The sequence below is a fragment of the Ictidomys tridecemlineatus genome, chromosome 6 (assembly GCF_052094955.1).
Source record: "Ictidomys tridecemlineatus isolate mIctTri1 chromosome 6, mIctTri1.hap1, whole genome shotgun sequence".
NCBI lineage: Eukaryota > Metazoa > Chordata > Mammalia > Rodentia > Sciuridae > Ictidomys > Ictidomys tridecemlineatus.
Genome location: NC_135482.1, coordinates 47,937,031 through 47,954,069, shown reverse-complemented (window position 1 = coordinate 47,954,069; position 17,039 = coordinate 47,937,031). Strand labels below are relative to the sequence as shown.

The 17,039-nt window shown below is 37.4% G+C and overlaps 1 protein-coding gene across 2 annotated transcripts in view; it reads right to left on the bottom strand.

The window, feature by feature from the left end:
- Grip1 (glutamate receptor interacting protein 1) overlaps positions 1–17,039 on the bottom strand; it is a 666,343-nt gene that overhangs the window by 641,188 nt on the left and 8,116 nt on the right. The window contains exons 1-2 of one of the 2 annotated variants that reach the window (XM_078053198.1): positions 11,153–11,425; positions 1,512–1,620 (exon numbers count right to left, since the gene is read on the bottom strand). The gene's annotated coding sequence lies outside the window, so the exon portion shown is untranslated. Of the gene's footprint in view, positions 1–1,511; positions 1,621–11,152; positions 11,426–17,039 lie in introns of those variants that run through there. The other variant, XM_078053199.1, reaches the window with a different exon arrangement.

The window sequence follows — 17,039 nt, the reverse complement described above, 5'->3', positions numbered from 1 at the left end:
AAGTAGAACATCATGGTGGACGGGCATGGTGGAGGAAAGCTGTTCAGCTTATCTAATCAGAAAGTAGAGTGAAAGACTGAGAAGCCAGGGACAGTATAGAGTTCAGGGCCATACCACCAGTGACCTACTTGCTCCAGCCATGCCCCACCTGCCTGATGTTACCACCCAGAAGTTCATTCAACTTATTTATTCATGAAATGTATTAATACACTGATAACACACATAAGCCAATCTTTTCACCTCTGAACATTGCTACATTGCTTAACATATGAGCTCTTTGAGAGACATTTTTAGATCGAAACCATAATAGAAGCAGATTGCTTATCTTGGTAAATCATTACACACATAAATATTGGATGGTTATTTAGAAAGAATTTATCCCAAACTAGGTATGTTTGAGATCACCAGGCAGTTGCATAACAAAATAATAATATGCTTTTAAAGTTAGCATTTTATTTTTGTCATGTTCATTATTCGCTTGTCTATAGTTTCATATCTTATTTGATTAAGAATTTCCCTGTTGGGAAACTAATAATCCTAAAGGAACATACTGTGAGCAGAAAAACTTTTAAAATCTACTTCTTAAATTGCATATTACCTAAAAACAAATAAATTATAAATTAAACTTCTTTCTTTGCTTTTACAGCTTTATTATGAAAGTCTATGGAAAACTCCTGAATTCATTAAGAAATAAGTGCCCACCCAAGCCAAGGCAGGTTGCCAGTTCATCTTAGGGTTTTTAGCCTGGTATGCAGCCCTTTACCTTGTCTTTATGCCGCCAACTTTGAGTGACTAATCCCGCCTTCTACTCCCACAGTCAATTTACCCTATTATATGTTCCCATGATAGGCAGCTCTGAACATGTTCTAACAACTTGTTCAGAGGAAAGCTTTCAGTTGAAATGGAAGACTAGCAATTTTTACTGCTTCGGTGACTGCTCATAAGAATATAATTTATTAATCTATATCTTCTAACCAAGAATAAGAACTTTTATTCATGATTATGCTACAGCTATAGATTTATTGAGCTATCCAAAGGAGGGGGGAAAGAACCTTTTAAAAAGATTTGCTATAGTATATATTCTTTTTTTAAAAAAAAATTAACTAAAGTACAGATTGGGATCCAGAGATTTAAGTTTTTTAGTTCATCTGTTCATTGATCCCAGTTATTTGGAATAAGCACCAAAGAGTGATCCCTTCTGAGCAATTTTTTTTCTGCTTCCAAATTTAATCCTCCAGGCCATTAGACCACCATAGTATTATTCTTTATTTATTATAGAGATTATGGTTCTCCATCCTAGAAAGATCAGCTTTGGGCCAAGGCTGGTCTACTTGAAGTCCACATTGAAATATGGATATAACACAATAATTTTTTAGCATTAGCCATAACATAGCCAGAGATTGATTAGTTGCATTCTAACCAATAAATAACCAGCTCCATATATAAAAACTGCCAGGAGACTAGGTAGGTGGTGGAAACAAGAAATACAGTTACTCTTAAGTCAGACTTACACTGAGGGGGTGGGAAGCTCTCTGGATAGGCAGGAGGAAGACATTGCCCAAAACAGTTCTTCTGAAGCTACTGGTGCTCAGCTGGATCTTTAAATAAAATATCCAGAGTCTGCAGTAAAATGGAGAAAATATTCTCAGCTATAACATCCTTCTTTTATTCCCCCCTCTCTCAGTTTTACACCCAACTTGGAGTTTGATTTGATTCTGACAAGGATAACAGTAGACTGCCAGACTTCTTAATCTGATAAAAATTATTGGTATTTACTGAGACCCAGATTCTTCTAAAAATCTGCAACCTGATCTTTTTTGGTACACTCTGACATTGCTGATGAGACAGCATTATTCTTCTGGAAAGTGCAGAAAACACTCCAGTCCTCATGGGTGAACAAATTTTAAGGGATCGAGGGCAACTGAGAGCCATCTCACTCCTTGCTCATACTAAATGCTCTCCAACAATACCTTACCAACTTGTTTTAAATAGAAAAAGTTAAAATTGGAGCAAAAAATTTAAGTATAAAAGGGTCACATTAAATATGTAAATATGGGAGGTAGAATAATGTGCTTAATAGCACAGAATCAGATGGAACTGCATTAGAATCCAAGGGCTGTCTGCAAATGCAAACCACCTTGTTGAGTCTGTTTTCTTTTCTGTTATATGAGGATGATAATTCCATTTATTTGTGGAGTATAATAAATGCTTCAGAAACTGGCAGATATTAGGGTAATATAATTAAATATTATTATACTAGAATTTGTTTTTGTGACATAAAGTTTTCATAATATTAAAATTAAAGAGACAGGTATCATTCAAAGTATTGAATAAATAAATCATAATCAATGAACCGTGTGTCTGTATGGTATCTATTATTGGGATAGGTACTTTATGAAGGATTATACACCCTAGTCTTTTCCCTTAAGTAGTATATCTCATAGTTGGGGAGGCAAGACTAACTTGTGAATACATAATCATTACTAAACACAGGCAACATTAAAAATGAAATGCTGCAGTGTTAATTTAAAGTTCTCTATTGGTGCAGATTATTATGAAATCACATGTAAAACTGTCATGTAATACAGTTACATGTCTGTGGTCTTCCAATGTTTTCAATGATTATATTTAGTGATAAAATATAGTAATCAATGAAATAAAGTCAGAAATTGCAGTAAAGTCATATCCCATTCAATTTTGCATTTTCTCGTTTTACTCTCTTCATTGCACTGGCTGCTTGGGAGGCATTTTGACCTCTTCAGGGGGTCATCGGCAGGCTGTGTCTGTGGTGTAGTGAATCCAGGCTGAAAAGGATGAACTCACTTCCATGCTTTGTGTATTGCTGGCTGACCAGATAGTGGGAAAGTGATTCTGCTAGTTGCTTGAGATCCAAATGTGAAATTGAGATCCAAATGTGAAATTTACTAAGCCCCATATCCCATCCTTATAAAGTAGGCAACAGAAACATATTTCTTCTGCCTCTCTTCCTTACACATGCCCCAAAACATACATTGCTGCATGATGATATTCCCAAAGTCTACTTAGAAGTGATTATGACTGTGTTAACAACCATCACCAACATAGGGAAAAGGGTCTTCATGGCTTTACTGCCACCTAGAACCTGCCTTAGACATCACCCTTCTGTACACTCAAGGTGAAGGGGGAAAGAAGTAATAGAACTGCGACATTGACAGAGGTTTGCTTGGTTGGGAACATTTTTCTTTTCCCAAAATGAATGCTAGAATTGCCTCTAGGAGATACTGCCAGGGAGTTATTTGTTTCAAGGTTCAAAACTTTGTTTATTGAGCTTATGATCTGATAATGATCTGAAAGTCAGTTTTACTTTGGAATGAATGACAAGTCTAACTTAGTTTTTTAATGATTAAAGCTATGCTGCCAGAGGTCAAAATGACCATATCACTTCACCGATCCATGGAGAAACACATAGTTACTCTCTTTGGAATGGTTGATCTTATCTCTGGTTTAAGGTAAACTTTCAGGAACATACACACCATTCACACACACACACACACACACACACACAACTCACACACAAGCACATATATACCTCTATTACCATCATGACTATGCTGTATTCCTGTCCAGTATTTTCCTTCTGTTCACCAAAGTAAAGGGGATGGTTATTTGAAACAATTTTTTTTAGTAACTCTTATCTAAATCAGAGCATCAGTTTTCCCACATTCTTTTTACTTTGACAAAGAATGTAACGATCTTTCCCAAGAGTAAACATTTCTAAAGAATGTTAGGTCCTTGGGTTAGAACACTTTAGCAAGGCAGGTGGTGGTTACAGAGTAACTCAGGTCCTTAAATGTGTGACTATAATAATAAGATAAGTGTTTTCAATTTGGGGGATGAAATTCATGTAGCTATTTTTAAATATTTATTTTTAGGTGTAGTTGGACATATTGCCTTTATTTTATTTATTTATTTTTATGTGGTGCTGAGAAACCCAAGTCCTCACACATGCTAAGCAAGTGCTCTACCACTGAGCTACAACCCAGTCCTCATGTAGCTATTTTTTTAGTCCTATATTCTATAAGTATATCATATCTGAAGATATTTCATATGTAAATAAGTCATTACTTCAATGTGAAGACAATTTCAAAATTATGGCTATTGAGGTGTACTATTTCCATGAAACAGTTACAATGCAGTATTATTTCTGTTTAAGAACAATGAGGCATTCATCATATGAATTTTAGTGTTGATTGAATGGAACAATCAATATTTGTCCCTTAATCTGACATGCAAAGCAAAGACATATCATCAGGTCCATTTAAGCCCAGAAGTGTCTGTACAAGATATTACAATTATATTTTTAAACTTCTGTAAGGGCAAAGTCAGTCCAAATTTTGTATAGAGATTGATTATAGAATCTTTATTTGTCTTCTCAAAATAGTACTCAAAAAATTGATACTTTAATGGTTATTCTGGCATCATCTGGGCATGAACACATACACATACACACACACACAAACACACACACACACACACACACGCAACACACTCTGTGAGGAGGTAATCTTGCCTAGGAGATAATAAAATAATTTGTCCTAAATACATTCTTTTGAACAATATGTTATATTTAAATGTTTACTTTTAGACTTCTCTATGTATTTGTTTGTGTTCATCTATAGCCTTTCCTTAAAGAACAATAAATTACATGTGTAGGGAGGATTATTGGTAAATATGAAGCCCCAAAATCATGTGGGGTACTTGCCCCAAATGCTTAATATTCCTGATAAGAATTAACTTTGTTTTTAAGTGGAAGTACTTCCAAATGTAAAGTTAGGCTTTTAACCATTAAATGTGACTATTTGGAGGCATTTTGGAAAAGGTAGGCTGAAATTAAAGCTTTGACTGTTCTGTCCTAACACACATCACATGTAGTCACAACACTTCAGGAGGAAATGTACCAGGTCTCATAATCTTTCTGTTTTTCAGAGATCTTAATATTGTATTTCCAATAAAGGTAAAGATAAAAGAAGGCCAAGAAATAAACAGCTGCTAAAAACATAAAAACTCCCTTCTGTTTAAGGGTAGGTAAAGTAAGCTATATTTAATAAAAAGGAAAATATCAAGGACACATAATCTTACCCAAATCCATGCTTAAGTTTCTTACTTTCTTAAAAAAAAATTTGTATTTATGCTAAATCCTCATCTCATTGTTAATCTTTTGCAGGTTGGTTTGAAACTACCAATTCTAGGAAGTAAATAGAGAAACCAGTCTCCAATTTCATAAGACAGCAGAATGCACCTTACAAGGAAAATTTATAATGATTGGGAGTTATGTTTGTTTTTCTTGTTGTATTTTATTACTAAAACTCTATCATAAATCTATTATTTTTTTGGTACCCAGGAGGCAAAAGAGTTTGGCCTCTGTTGAATTTGTTCTCAATGTGAACTATTTTTTAATGGAATAAAAATTTTTCTTAATATTCTCATTTAGAACTACAACTTTATGACCTTTAAGGTTCTTTCTATTCTATTATTTCTGATTTTATTAATCTTTCCATTAAAATTAGTAGTAAAAAATCTTTATAATCATTGTTAAGTAATATACACAGCTTTATTAGCCTAAGGACATGAAGACATTGACATCAGCTATGACTTTCTGCAGGGATTATAGCAATCCTATGCAATCTCCAAAGATTGTATAGGATTGCTGCTTGAGCAAAAGGACTCTGAAAGATTTCTCCTCCAAAGGTTATATTCTTTAACCCAGGTCCTTTCCTCCTTTCCCCACTTTGTATTGCTCTCACCCTTCTGTTAATATCTCTGGGTTGTGATACATGGCCAGCAACAGAAGTGAGCACACAGCACACTTGCTGTATGCATTTTGCCAACATACAGATGCCTCCTTGTTCTTACTTGAATTACTTTGCTGTAGTTTACTGCTTACTCTGATTCAAAAAGTGTTCCTCATGAGTCCCTGCTGCATTTGCTGGCTCATATTCTTCCCTCCCACCCTAGGCTTACTCACACCTTTCTCCCTGGCTTTCAGCTCTATCTCTTTAGTTCCAGATTAAAAATGCTCTCACTGCAAGTGCCCAGTGCTGACTCAGTGTTTGAGCCTTCTCTAAGGTCTACCCATCACTCATCAGACTTCCACTGCTCCTAAGCAGAGAAGCCTTTCTGCTCGTATAGTTCCAGACAGTTCTTTCTACTCTGCCCCAATTTTTTTTTCAGAGTTTCATTGTTGTTGTTGCCACAATTGTTTGTTTATCTGTTTTTTTTGGTGTGTGTGTGTGTGTGTGTGTGTGTTATGTGTGGTATTAGAGATTGAACCCCGGGCTCCCTGCATGCTAAGCACATACTTTACCACTGAGCTACACTCCCAACCCTTTGTTGACCACTTTTTGTAGTTTGATCAAATTTCTGCCAACTGTCTTTTTCTTAGTGTTAAAAATTTCTCAGGACAGAGGATGTAGCTCAGCGGTAAAGCATTTGCCTGGCATGAGCATGGTCCTAGGTACAATCCCCAAACCAAAGAAACAAAAGTTGAGATTAGCATATAGTCTTTGTCTTTCCATTGTCTGTTTACATGTCCATACAACTGTGTAAGGAATGTCATCTATATAGAAACATTAACAGCATGATGCAGTGAATTAAATATGTTAAATATATAAGAGTTTATAATGATACCTAAAAATCTTCATTTGTCACCTTTGGAAACTGGTAACCAAGAAGGGAACAAGCATTTATCATGCTTTTCCCATAAAAAAAAAATGTATCTCAGAGTCACCAAATAGTTGATGAGGGAAAGTTTTTAGTGTTGTTTTAATGAATTGTAGCTAATAAATGCAGAAGGAATAGCAGAAGTTAAATATCACCAGATTGCAATCCCTAAAAAAAAAAAAAGAAGAAAGAAAAAGAAAGAAAAGAAAAGAAAAAAGAAATTTTAAAGCTGGGCAATAAACATCAATGATTTCTAAACCATTAGGGAAAACACTAATGGGGAACCTTATGAAGTATGAATCATCTGACAACCCAGAACCCACTGATGAATTAAACATTACAAAACGGGAAACAACCACATACTCTATGCTCTCTTGTATAATATGAAAGAAAATATACACTACCAAATGTTATAAAAATTAAATGGGATTCTTATCAAGGGCTCTAGATCTAACTACTAATTTCATAGGAGATGCAGAAAACAGAGGCTATCACAGGGAGGCAATAATAAAAACCCAGAATGGGAAATTCTACAGCGCAAATTATCACCTTTATTCAACACATTTCTAGAAAAATAAAAAAATAAATTTGTACAGATATGTTTCGAGGGATTTTGGAAATACACATTAATGTGTTGCATGTGTTTTGGTTCCTGATTTGAACAAAGCAAGTGTAAAAAAAATATTGTGTTAGGGAATAGTAAAAGAAATCTGCAGACTGAGTATTTTATAGTATTTGGTAATATGAAGCTATTATTAATTTTAGGTATAACAATGGTATTGTGATTATTTTTTAAAGGAATATTTTTTGTCTTTAAAAAACATATAGTAAAATATTCATGGTTAAAATAATACACATTTTAGGATTTATGTAAAATATTCCAGAACATGAAAGATATGGATGGGATATAATGACAAAATATTGGTCCTGAATGAAGCCTCACTGAAGTCAGTTCATTATACTCTTCAGTACACTTTTGTACATTTACAACTTTTCATAATAAAAATATACATATTTTAATTTTAGAGAGAATTTATTTAGGACAAAGCATGTTATTTCTTTTTTTTTATTCCAACTTGTTATATATGACAGCAGAATGCATTACAATCCATATTATACATATAGAGCACAGTTTTTCATATCTCTGGTTGTACATAAAGTAGAGTCACACCATTCATGTCTTCATAAATGTACTTAGGGCAATGATTTCCATCTCATTCCACCATCTTTCTTACCCCCATCCCCTCCTTTTCCCTCCCTCCCCTTTGCTCTATCTAGAGTTCATCTAATTCTTCCATACTCCCTGCAACTCATAATAAAATATTTTAAAGGATTTAGCTATTAATTCATTTCTTTACAGATATAAAATGCAACTCAATTGTCAAGAGAGAAGTTGATTCTAAAACACATATCCTATTAAATGGTATCTATTTTATAGGATTCGAGTGATGCTTTCAACATACAAAATCTTCATTAAAATATGGAGTCGGATAAAATGTAGACTTCAGGAGGGTGGGGAGCAAAGTGTTTGCTAGGAGAGTGGCAGATTTATGGATTAGTTTTGGAGAATCCTCACTTTGTCCTCATCACTTTAGAGGAAGAGTGTGATGACCCAGGCTGGAGGCAATTTGTAAAAATACCAGGTAAGCTCAGTAGTGCACAGCAGGAGCCCCAGGGTTACCTCTGAATGATGTTGGGAGCCAGCCAGGTCACCTGCTGGTAATTCTTTAGGAGAACTGGGAAGAGGGAGCAAGCTACTGCTAAAGGAGCAAATGTGAGAGGAAACTGAGGAGTGGGCTGCCAGAATCTTAGGGAGGAATCTGCAATCCAAACTGGAAGTTTGAGACATGGCAAGTCTAATTCTAATCCTGAACAATAATTAAGTAGGTTGAGGGTAGGTTGCTACCATGAAGGTTTCTCAGGTCTGGCAGGACTTGGAGAGAGGGCCCATGGTAACCAATCTAGTAAGAAGAGGGCTCCACCTGAGATAGAGTTGGAGTGGAGACCAGAGTTTGGAGCATACACTGGAGGGAGGTAGTGATTTCAACTTAGTGAAAGTCTGTGGCACATTGATTATGTGTTCTTCTAGGAGTCTCATCTTGATCTAGGTAGTAGACACCATTCAGTAATGGAGGGAATGAACTTTGAGTCTTGCTCTGGATTCAAAGGGTGCTGTTTTTGCCTTGTGCTCTCTGCCTCCATGCTCATTGCACTGACAGGGCATTTGGGAGGATGACTTAACAAGCACCTCTGTTCTCTATCTTGGTGTGGTTCTCCTCTTGGCATCCCTGCTGAGCAGCAGTAGAGGAGGGCCAACATGACACAGAGGAGGAAGAGGGAAGAGCCTGTGGAGAGCCGAGGACTTGGAGGCAAACGCACTTGGGTTAGAGCCAAGTTATTTTGCTCCAGCTCCCTGGTTTCTGGCAAGTTTCACATCCTTTTGGAGTATCTATTTTATTATCTATAAAAAATCATCTATCATCAATTATTATAGTAAAAATGAAATTTAAGAGGAATTATAAAATATAATATTAAAGTAACTAGATATAAGCCCCCCGGCCCCGCCCCGCTTCTTTTTGTAAACTGCTTTTGGCTATTTGGGATCCTGGGATAAATGGAAAGCCAAACAGACTGTAGGATAACAGAGTCTTAGTTGATTTTAATAGTATGTCACACACAAGAAAGTCAGATACTAAACCTGTCCAAACTTGATTGGGAAAGAGTTGTTTTCATGAAAATTTTATGAGTCAAAACATTACAATACCTTGCCCAGTCTCTTCACTGTGGTAACTTCTTACCATCATGACTGAAAGAAGGAAGCAGGATGGGAGTTTTCTGTTGATAATATTGTGTCCAAAAGATTTATTTCTCTATTCCATGACATTCAACACTACCAACAGATTGGGCATCAGACTTTCAAGAAGTCACCTAATGACACATGTTAAAAAACAAACAAACAAACAAAACAGGTTGATTCTTTTGTTTTGGGATAAGGACAACATTCTATAGCAATTAATTGGAGGAAATTAGAGGGAAAGTCCAGAATGCTCTTTCAAAGAGATGCAACATTTCAGAAAATTAGAAGATAATGTAATGTGCTAGGAGTTTATTGCCCTCACACTTTATAGGTTCTAGATGAACAACCTAGGTTGAGAGGGTACTCTGCTCTAATGTGAACTTCAGTATGTGGAGATAGTGGCAGAAAGTGGAAGACAACAGATTGTGAACATTTTTGCTTACTTATTATAATGATCTTTGCAGTTTTTAATATTATTCCTGATTAGAAAGACACTGCTCACAAAATGTGAGCTCTTCTTATTATTTCATTCTATATCAAATTTTGGAAATTATTAAAGGATTGGCTGATAATTTTACAAAATGTCTAAATAAAATAAAATTTGCAAATAATGTGCTTCTCTTCACTATTATAAAGAAATAGCTTTACTTTTCACTAGAATCATTTATAGACTTGTGGTTCACTGTGAACCATTAGCTTTTATGCTCATTTTAAAAAAGAATCGCCTCATCAATGTTTATTGGACTAGATCTCCACTATAAAATTTAACTTAAACTATCTTACTAGGTTATCTGGTAGCAACCCAAATTTTGGCTTATTAAAAAAGATTCCACTAATAAAGAAAAAATTAAAGCAATGGAGAAGATCGGGTGTGGTGGCGTACTTCTATAATCCCAGTAGCTCGGGAGGCAGAGGCAGAAGGATCAAGAATTCAAAGCCAGTTTTAGAAAAAAGCAAGATGCTAAGCAACTCAGTGATATCCTCTCTCTAATAAAATACAAAACAGGGCTAAGGATGTGGCTCAGTGGTCAAGTGCCCCTGAGTTCAATCCCAGTATCGCCCTCCCCCCAAAAAAAACAAACCAAAAAAAAAAAAAGAGAGAGAGAGAGAGAGAGAGAGAGAGAGAGAGAGAGAGAGAGAGAAAATAATTATTAGTCCAGTAGCCCTTTTAACATTTTTTCAAGAGCAACTTTGATCAATAGACAGCTTATCAGGAATGAATTTCCAAGAGAATGATACAATTTTGTTAATTTCAAGCTACGTTGCTAAAGTTATTTCTATTTGTTATCTCCAATCTATACATACTTTTGGGTTATATAAAAACCATTACAGATCCTTCCCTAACATTAATCTTCTAAAGCTGTTCTCTGATACAAATAATTAAAACTTTTCTTTTTCCTGGGCTCCTGAGGTTTATTTTAAATTTACAAAGTAACTCTTATTATGATAAGACTAGATGAATTTGTTCTACCATTATTTAAATGGTGGTTAAACCTATTGACCATATTTTTCCACTGTTTACATGACCCCAAACATTCATGTGAATAAAGGAACACATCAGTTACCTGGGCCTTTCGTTTCCCCAAAAATACCTCTTTTAAAAAAATTATATATATATATATCACCTGGAAAACAAATCATTTTCCTACTTCTTACCTGGTAGTTGATGCTTGTCAGCAGAGCTTTAGACAGTGGATGAAATAAAAAGCCAGACTGGAAGGTTAGTGCTAGTTTTCCTGAATTCTGGGCAATGTCCCAAGATTGAAATGAATTGTTCTTGGAGCTGTGGGGAGTGAATATCTGAAATCACTCTTTAAAAAGCTGCAGGAGGCTTGGGGACTATGAAACGGTAAAATGTCAACTTGCAGGAAATTAAAGGTTTTAAATCCTGAGCTTGACCTTGGAAAAAGGTTGATTTCTAAGTGACTACCCTGGGGGAAATCACAGGCACAGTGGACATAGGCAAAGAAGTCCCTGTAAAGCACAAAGCCTATGAGCTTTCCTGTGAGACAAGAGAAAGAAGCAGGACAGATGGTTTTAGTTCCAATGCTATTGGGTCTTGGTCACTTACATCCGCTAAAAGCCACTGGACCAGTATAATAGAGTGATTAGCATCTGGGCTCTGGAGCCAGATGGCTAGGTCCACAGTGCTTGTTCTATCACTTGCTACTGTGTAAATTTGAGCATTTCAAGCTTTCTAAGTCTCTTCTGAAAAATGAGGCTGATGAACCTAACTCTAAGGATTATGGTGAAGATTCAGCAAGTGAGTCTATAAACACATGGCACAAAATAAGTGCTCAGTAGTAGAGCTCCTAGTATACTATTTGCATGAGCTGTTATGAGAACATTTGAGATAAAAGATGGGAACAAGATGTGAAGACTAGAAATGCCATACTAACTCAAGACGTAGTGAGTTTAGTTCTCAAATAGACCCACCTCAGTAGCTCATCAGAGATCTGAAGGAAACCTGAAACCATACTGGAAAAGAGCATTCCTTCTGAGTCCTGGTAGTTTCCTGCAACACGTATTTTTGAATGTTATCTCTTATTTTCCCATGTCTGGTCAGGGAAAGACCTAATTGTGGCAGCTATGCTCCTGGCCCAAAAGATGCTTAAATGGCTTCTTGGTTTAACAAAGCACAGATCCATCCTTTCCCTTGGAAATGAGGAATGCTGAAAAGGAGACAGGAGTAAGGGGGCCTGTTTCCTTATGTATTCGTTATTGGGCCTTACATTCCATGTTGTCAGGTTTTCTGACCAGTAGATTAGCCACTCTTTGAGTCATTCCACAGATTCATGATCTACCTTTTGAAATGTGACTGCCCTAATCAGGCCTCATAAAGATCAACTTTTTGCCTCTTCATGGATTGAAACTAGTATATGGAGAATTATACCATTAATCTGGGTGGGTTAGTTGAAATAAAAAGAATTCTTCTGGAGAAATGTTCTTAAAAGAAAACATAATTAAATGTTGTTTTTGCTGTGGGAACATAGAGTTGGATAAGACAAGGGGCTTATAATTTGGAGAGATGCTTTGATTCCCGTGTAAAGGGTGCTATCCAAATCCAGGAAATTCTGCTATTCAATAGAAATCCTATCAGAAGGCAGACTTCCCTCAAGACCCAGGGACACCACCAGCTTGGAGCTCAGACTAAATACCACCACAGAAATAAGTTTCTGGAGGAATGACACATGGAGGTACATACAGTTAGCAAAATATGTAACATTGGAAAAATACCTTCAAAGCCAAGCTCCAGTTTCAGAGGAGAGGAAACAAACAATGAGTAAGATTCTGTGGTGTGAATTCTGAATATCTGTGAGGAATTTTTCTCTTTTAAAATGAATCATCTTGTACATCTATGCTGTCGCTGACATGGGTAAACACTTATTGAGCAGTTACTGTTTCAACTTTGTAGATTTACAATATCTGAATCCCTGCAAGACACGGTCCTCTTGAAGTCTTTGGGGAGTCTCAGAAAAAGGGATATTTAGATCGAGCTAATTCTCAAAGAGGTTCTGAAGCTGTCCTCATGGCCTTTCTCATCACTAGGAAAGTACTACACAGCAGTGCACAACCCTCTTGACCGGATGATTAAATCACAGCAAAAATGACCATGTTCTGTTCAGCAATATTTCTTACAGTTCTCTGAGGGAGAAAAGATGAGGGGTAAGGAGGGAAATGCCAGGCTGTGTGCAGGAAGGGCTCTATATTCTGATATTTTGTCATCTCCCTTTTCTGGCACCATGTCACAGGTGGTGATGTGTAGGTGGATAAAATTTGTGGACCGGAACATATTTGTACCTGTTTGCAAAGCACTAAGAAAAGTACATCTGATTATGAATTGCAATAATTAGCAGTGAGCATCACAGTCCATAATGCTACCTCTGTTCCAGGCGGAGGTCAACATAGCCTCACGTCAGCATTAAAAAAATTGTGAGGTGTCTCTTCTGCAATTAAGTTTGGCCTTCTCTGAAATAATCAAAACAAAGTGATCTGCAGGAAAGCAAAGTCGGAGAGGAATTTGATGGCATAACATACTGGCTACTATTATTTCATAATCTTTGTGGTTAAAAACTACTAATTATTGACCAAATCCACTTTCCTCTTCTCCTGGGTGTATGCCCAATCCAACCATGTGTTTGTGATTCCCGGACTCCTTTCAGGCTAGGTATGATCAAGAGGCAAAATTCTCAAAAGCTGAATGTGAGCGCAGAGGATGAATAGCATTCCTGCATCTTTTGCTGAAGGTAAAATTGATGCTACAGATCTGGTCTCTCTTTCATTGCAGTGGTGTCAGGGACCCATCTTTGACCGTGCAGATGAGGACAGAGGTCCTACTGGGGGTTGCCTGGGTAACAAAATGAGAGAAATATGAGCACCTGAATGCCCATGTAAATTCAAGTCACCTCTGAAACTGCTCTGCTCACTTCAGGATTGCAATGCAGGAGGGAAACAAACTCCTTGTACATTAGATTATTCTCTAGTCATTTTGAATTTGGGGATCTCTTTGACCACATATATCAGACATTACCCTGATGCAATACAGTTTTATACAATATATCATTCCCCACGATACAATATAATAATATAATGGTTTCTATAATTGCTGCATATTCAATTACCACCCACAGTGCTGTGAATCACAAGGTTATTATCTCATGGTTTTGTAGGTCCAGCACTGGTGAGGTTCTGCTTAAGTTTCCTCAGACTGAGATCTAGGGGTCAGTGGAAGCTGCCACCTCATCTAAAGTTCAGAGTCTTTGAGCTCACATGTTGTTGGCATAGTTATTTACTTGCTCCTGGAGAATGGGGTGAAGTTCCTATTTTCTTGCTAGCTGTTGGGTCAGCAAACATTCTCAGAGTCTTCAGTTCCTTGCCACGTGGGCCTGGAGATAGTTCATAACACCTTTCTATTTCTTCTTCCAAGCCAACAAGGATACATCTATGACTTCTTTCTGTGTAAACAGCTGAAAAAATGCTCTATTTTTAAAGGTTCACCTGAGTAGGGTAGGCCCTACCTACCAGGGATAATCTCTCTTTTTCTCTATTAGGTAGTATTATCACAGGAGACATCTATCATCATATTCCTGCCACATTCAGGAGAGGGGATTGTGTAAAGTTTATAAACAGGGAAGTGGGAATCTTGGAAACCTTTTTAGAATTCTGCCTACCACAAATATGTATTAATATACATAGGTGATAATAACGCGATATAATACAATAATGGTGGCTTATCGTTGAGTGCTTACTACATAGCAGGAAATTACAAACCATTTTATGGGCATTTTATCACATAGTTCTCATGACAAAACTATGAGACATAATACTCTATTCCTTACTTATCAGATTATAAAGGTAACAGAGACTTAGAAAGGTCAATCAACTTGTCCAAAGTTATGTAACTAGTAACTGACAGAATCACAATTATACCCAGGACTGCTTTTGGACAGCATGACCTCTGAAATTGGACACACCTGATACACAGGTCCTGGTGTCCTGAATCTCCTCATTGCACTTGCCACAATCCAACCAAGTGATTATTGTGAAATAAACTGGTTATGTCTGTCTCCCCAGATAGATATTATCTTTACCAAGGTAGAGTATTAGTTTTGGAGTGTGTTCAGCTACAAATAATAGAAAATATGAATAATAGTGGCTTAGATAAATACAGATTCACTTTCCTCATCTAAATAAGAAGTTCAGAGGTTGTGGTTGCTGGTAAGTTCTAGAAGCATGTCAGAATGTCTCTTGTACCTGTTTTTTTTTTTTTCCTGGTACTGGGGATTGAACCCAGGGACACCTAACCACTGAGGCACATCCTCAGCCCTTTTTTGTATTTCATTTACACACAGGGTATGTATGATTTGCTTAGGGCCTCACTAAGTTGCTGAGGCTGCCTTTGAACTCAGGATCAGCCTCAGCCTCCTGAGCTGCTGGGATTACAGGCCTGCACCACCACACCCAGCTGGGACCTGGTTTTTACTTCATGGGATTAAGATAGCCATTACAAGTCCAGCCATCACATCTACATTTACCACATTTTATATTCTTGGCCAAAAATTGTGTGGCTTACAACTCCAAGCTATAAAGGAGGCTAAGAGAGTAAGATTTTGCACCATCCAAATAGCAGAGGAAAGATGGAGTGGCAGTTTGGTAAGCAAAAATAGTGTCGCCCCGTAGGACTGTATCTGTACTATGCATCATATCTTCAGCATCCAGTTCAGCAACTTGCACGTAGTAGGCTCTTGTTTGTTGTTGAATGAATTCTTATTAAATAATGCATAAAAATGCTTAGCACAGTGCTTGGCATATAGTTGGTAATCAGTAAATGATAACTATTGGTAACTACATTGCTTAGCCATATTTATATGTATATGTGGCAGATCAATGATTTCCTGTGCTGCTTTGGCTAATTCAAGAATAAGCACCAACAGCTGAGGGCTCTGCTGGCTTCATTAGCCACAAAAGGACCTGAATGGGGTCTTCTGTAGGGTAGGGAAGCAGGAAATGACAAATCTTCTTCTAGCTCTCCTGGAGATTTGCAGATGAAGGCTGGCCAGAGGGCCCAACTGCAGCAATTACTCAGCTGCCACCCATGCAGCTTGATGACACAGCTAGTGGGAAGAAGGGATGCTTAAAGCTTTCTACCTTTTAAAAAAAGAAAAAAAAATCATCTTCCTGGTGATAGCAAGACTCCTGGGGTCCAGCTGAGGAGGGGACAGAACTTGCAAACATCTGTGTACACATTCTCTTCTTGGTAGCATTTCAACACTTGTCTACCTATCCCTTTCATTCTCCCTCTCTCCATCCCTTGCCTTTCTTCTCCTCCTCTTCCTCCCTCTGCTTCTCCCTGTCTTTACCCTGGAACCAGACAACAAGGTATGTTTAAATTGTCAGGTAAAATATGCATTCTGGATTCTGAGTCCCTCCCAGACCTAGGAGTTGAGCACACGGTGGAGCAGCAATGCTAGAAGCAACCTACAAGCTGCTCCCTCCTCCCTGAACAGCTGTGGTGTGCTGAGTGACTGCATTTGTTTACTGGGACTGTGTGACAAAGTGCAAACTGAGTAGCTTAAGCAACAGAAATGAAGTGTCTTACAGTTCTGGTGGCTACTCGTCCAAGATCAGGGTGTCTGCAGGTTTGTTTCCTTCTGAAGGCTGGGAGGGAGACTTTGTCCATGTTTCTCTCCTAGTTCTGGTCATGTCTGGCAAGTGACTAGATACATAACCCCAATGTTTGCCTTCAACGTCACTTGGCATTCTCCCTGTGGGTGTGTTTGTGTTCAAATTGCCCCCTTTTAAAGGGACAGTCACATTGGAAGACCCCACCCTAATGACCTCATCTTAAAGTGATCATCTGCAAAGACCCTATTTCTAAATAAGGCCCCAAAGTACTGGGAACTGGAATTTTAACATATTTTTAAGGGACACGAGTCAACCATAACCATCAGGAACTCATACCCACACACCCCCACACACATCCCATTGCATAAAGACCAATAGTGATATTTGGGTCTTCTGAAAATGTCAGGATTACTTCCAG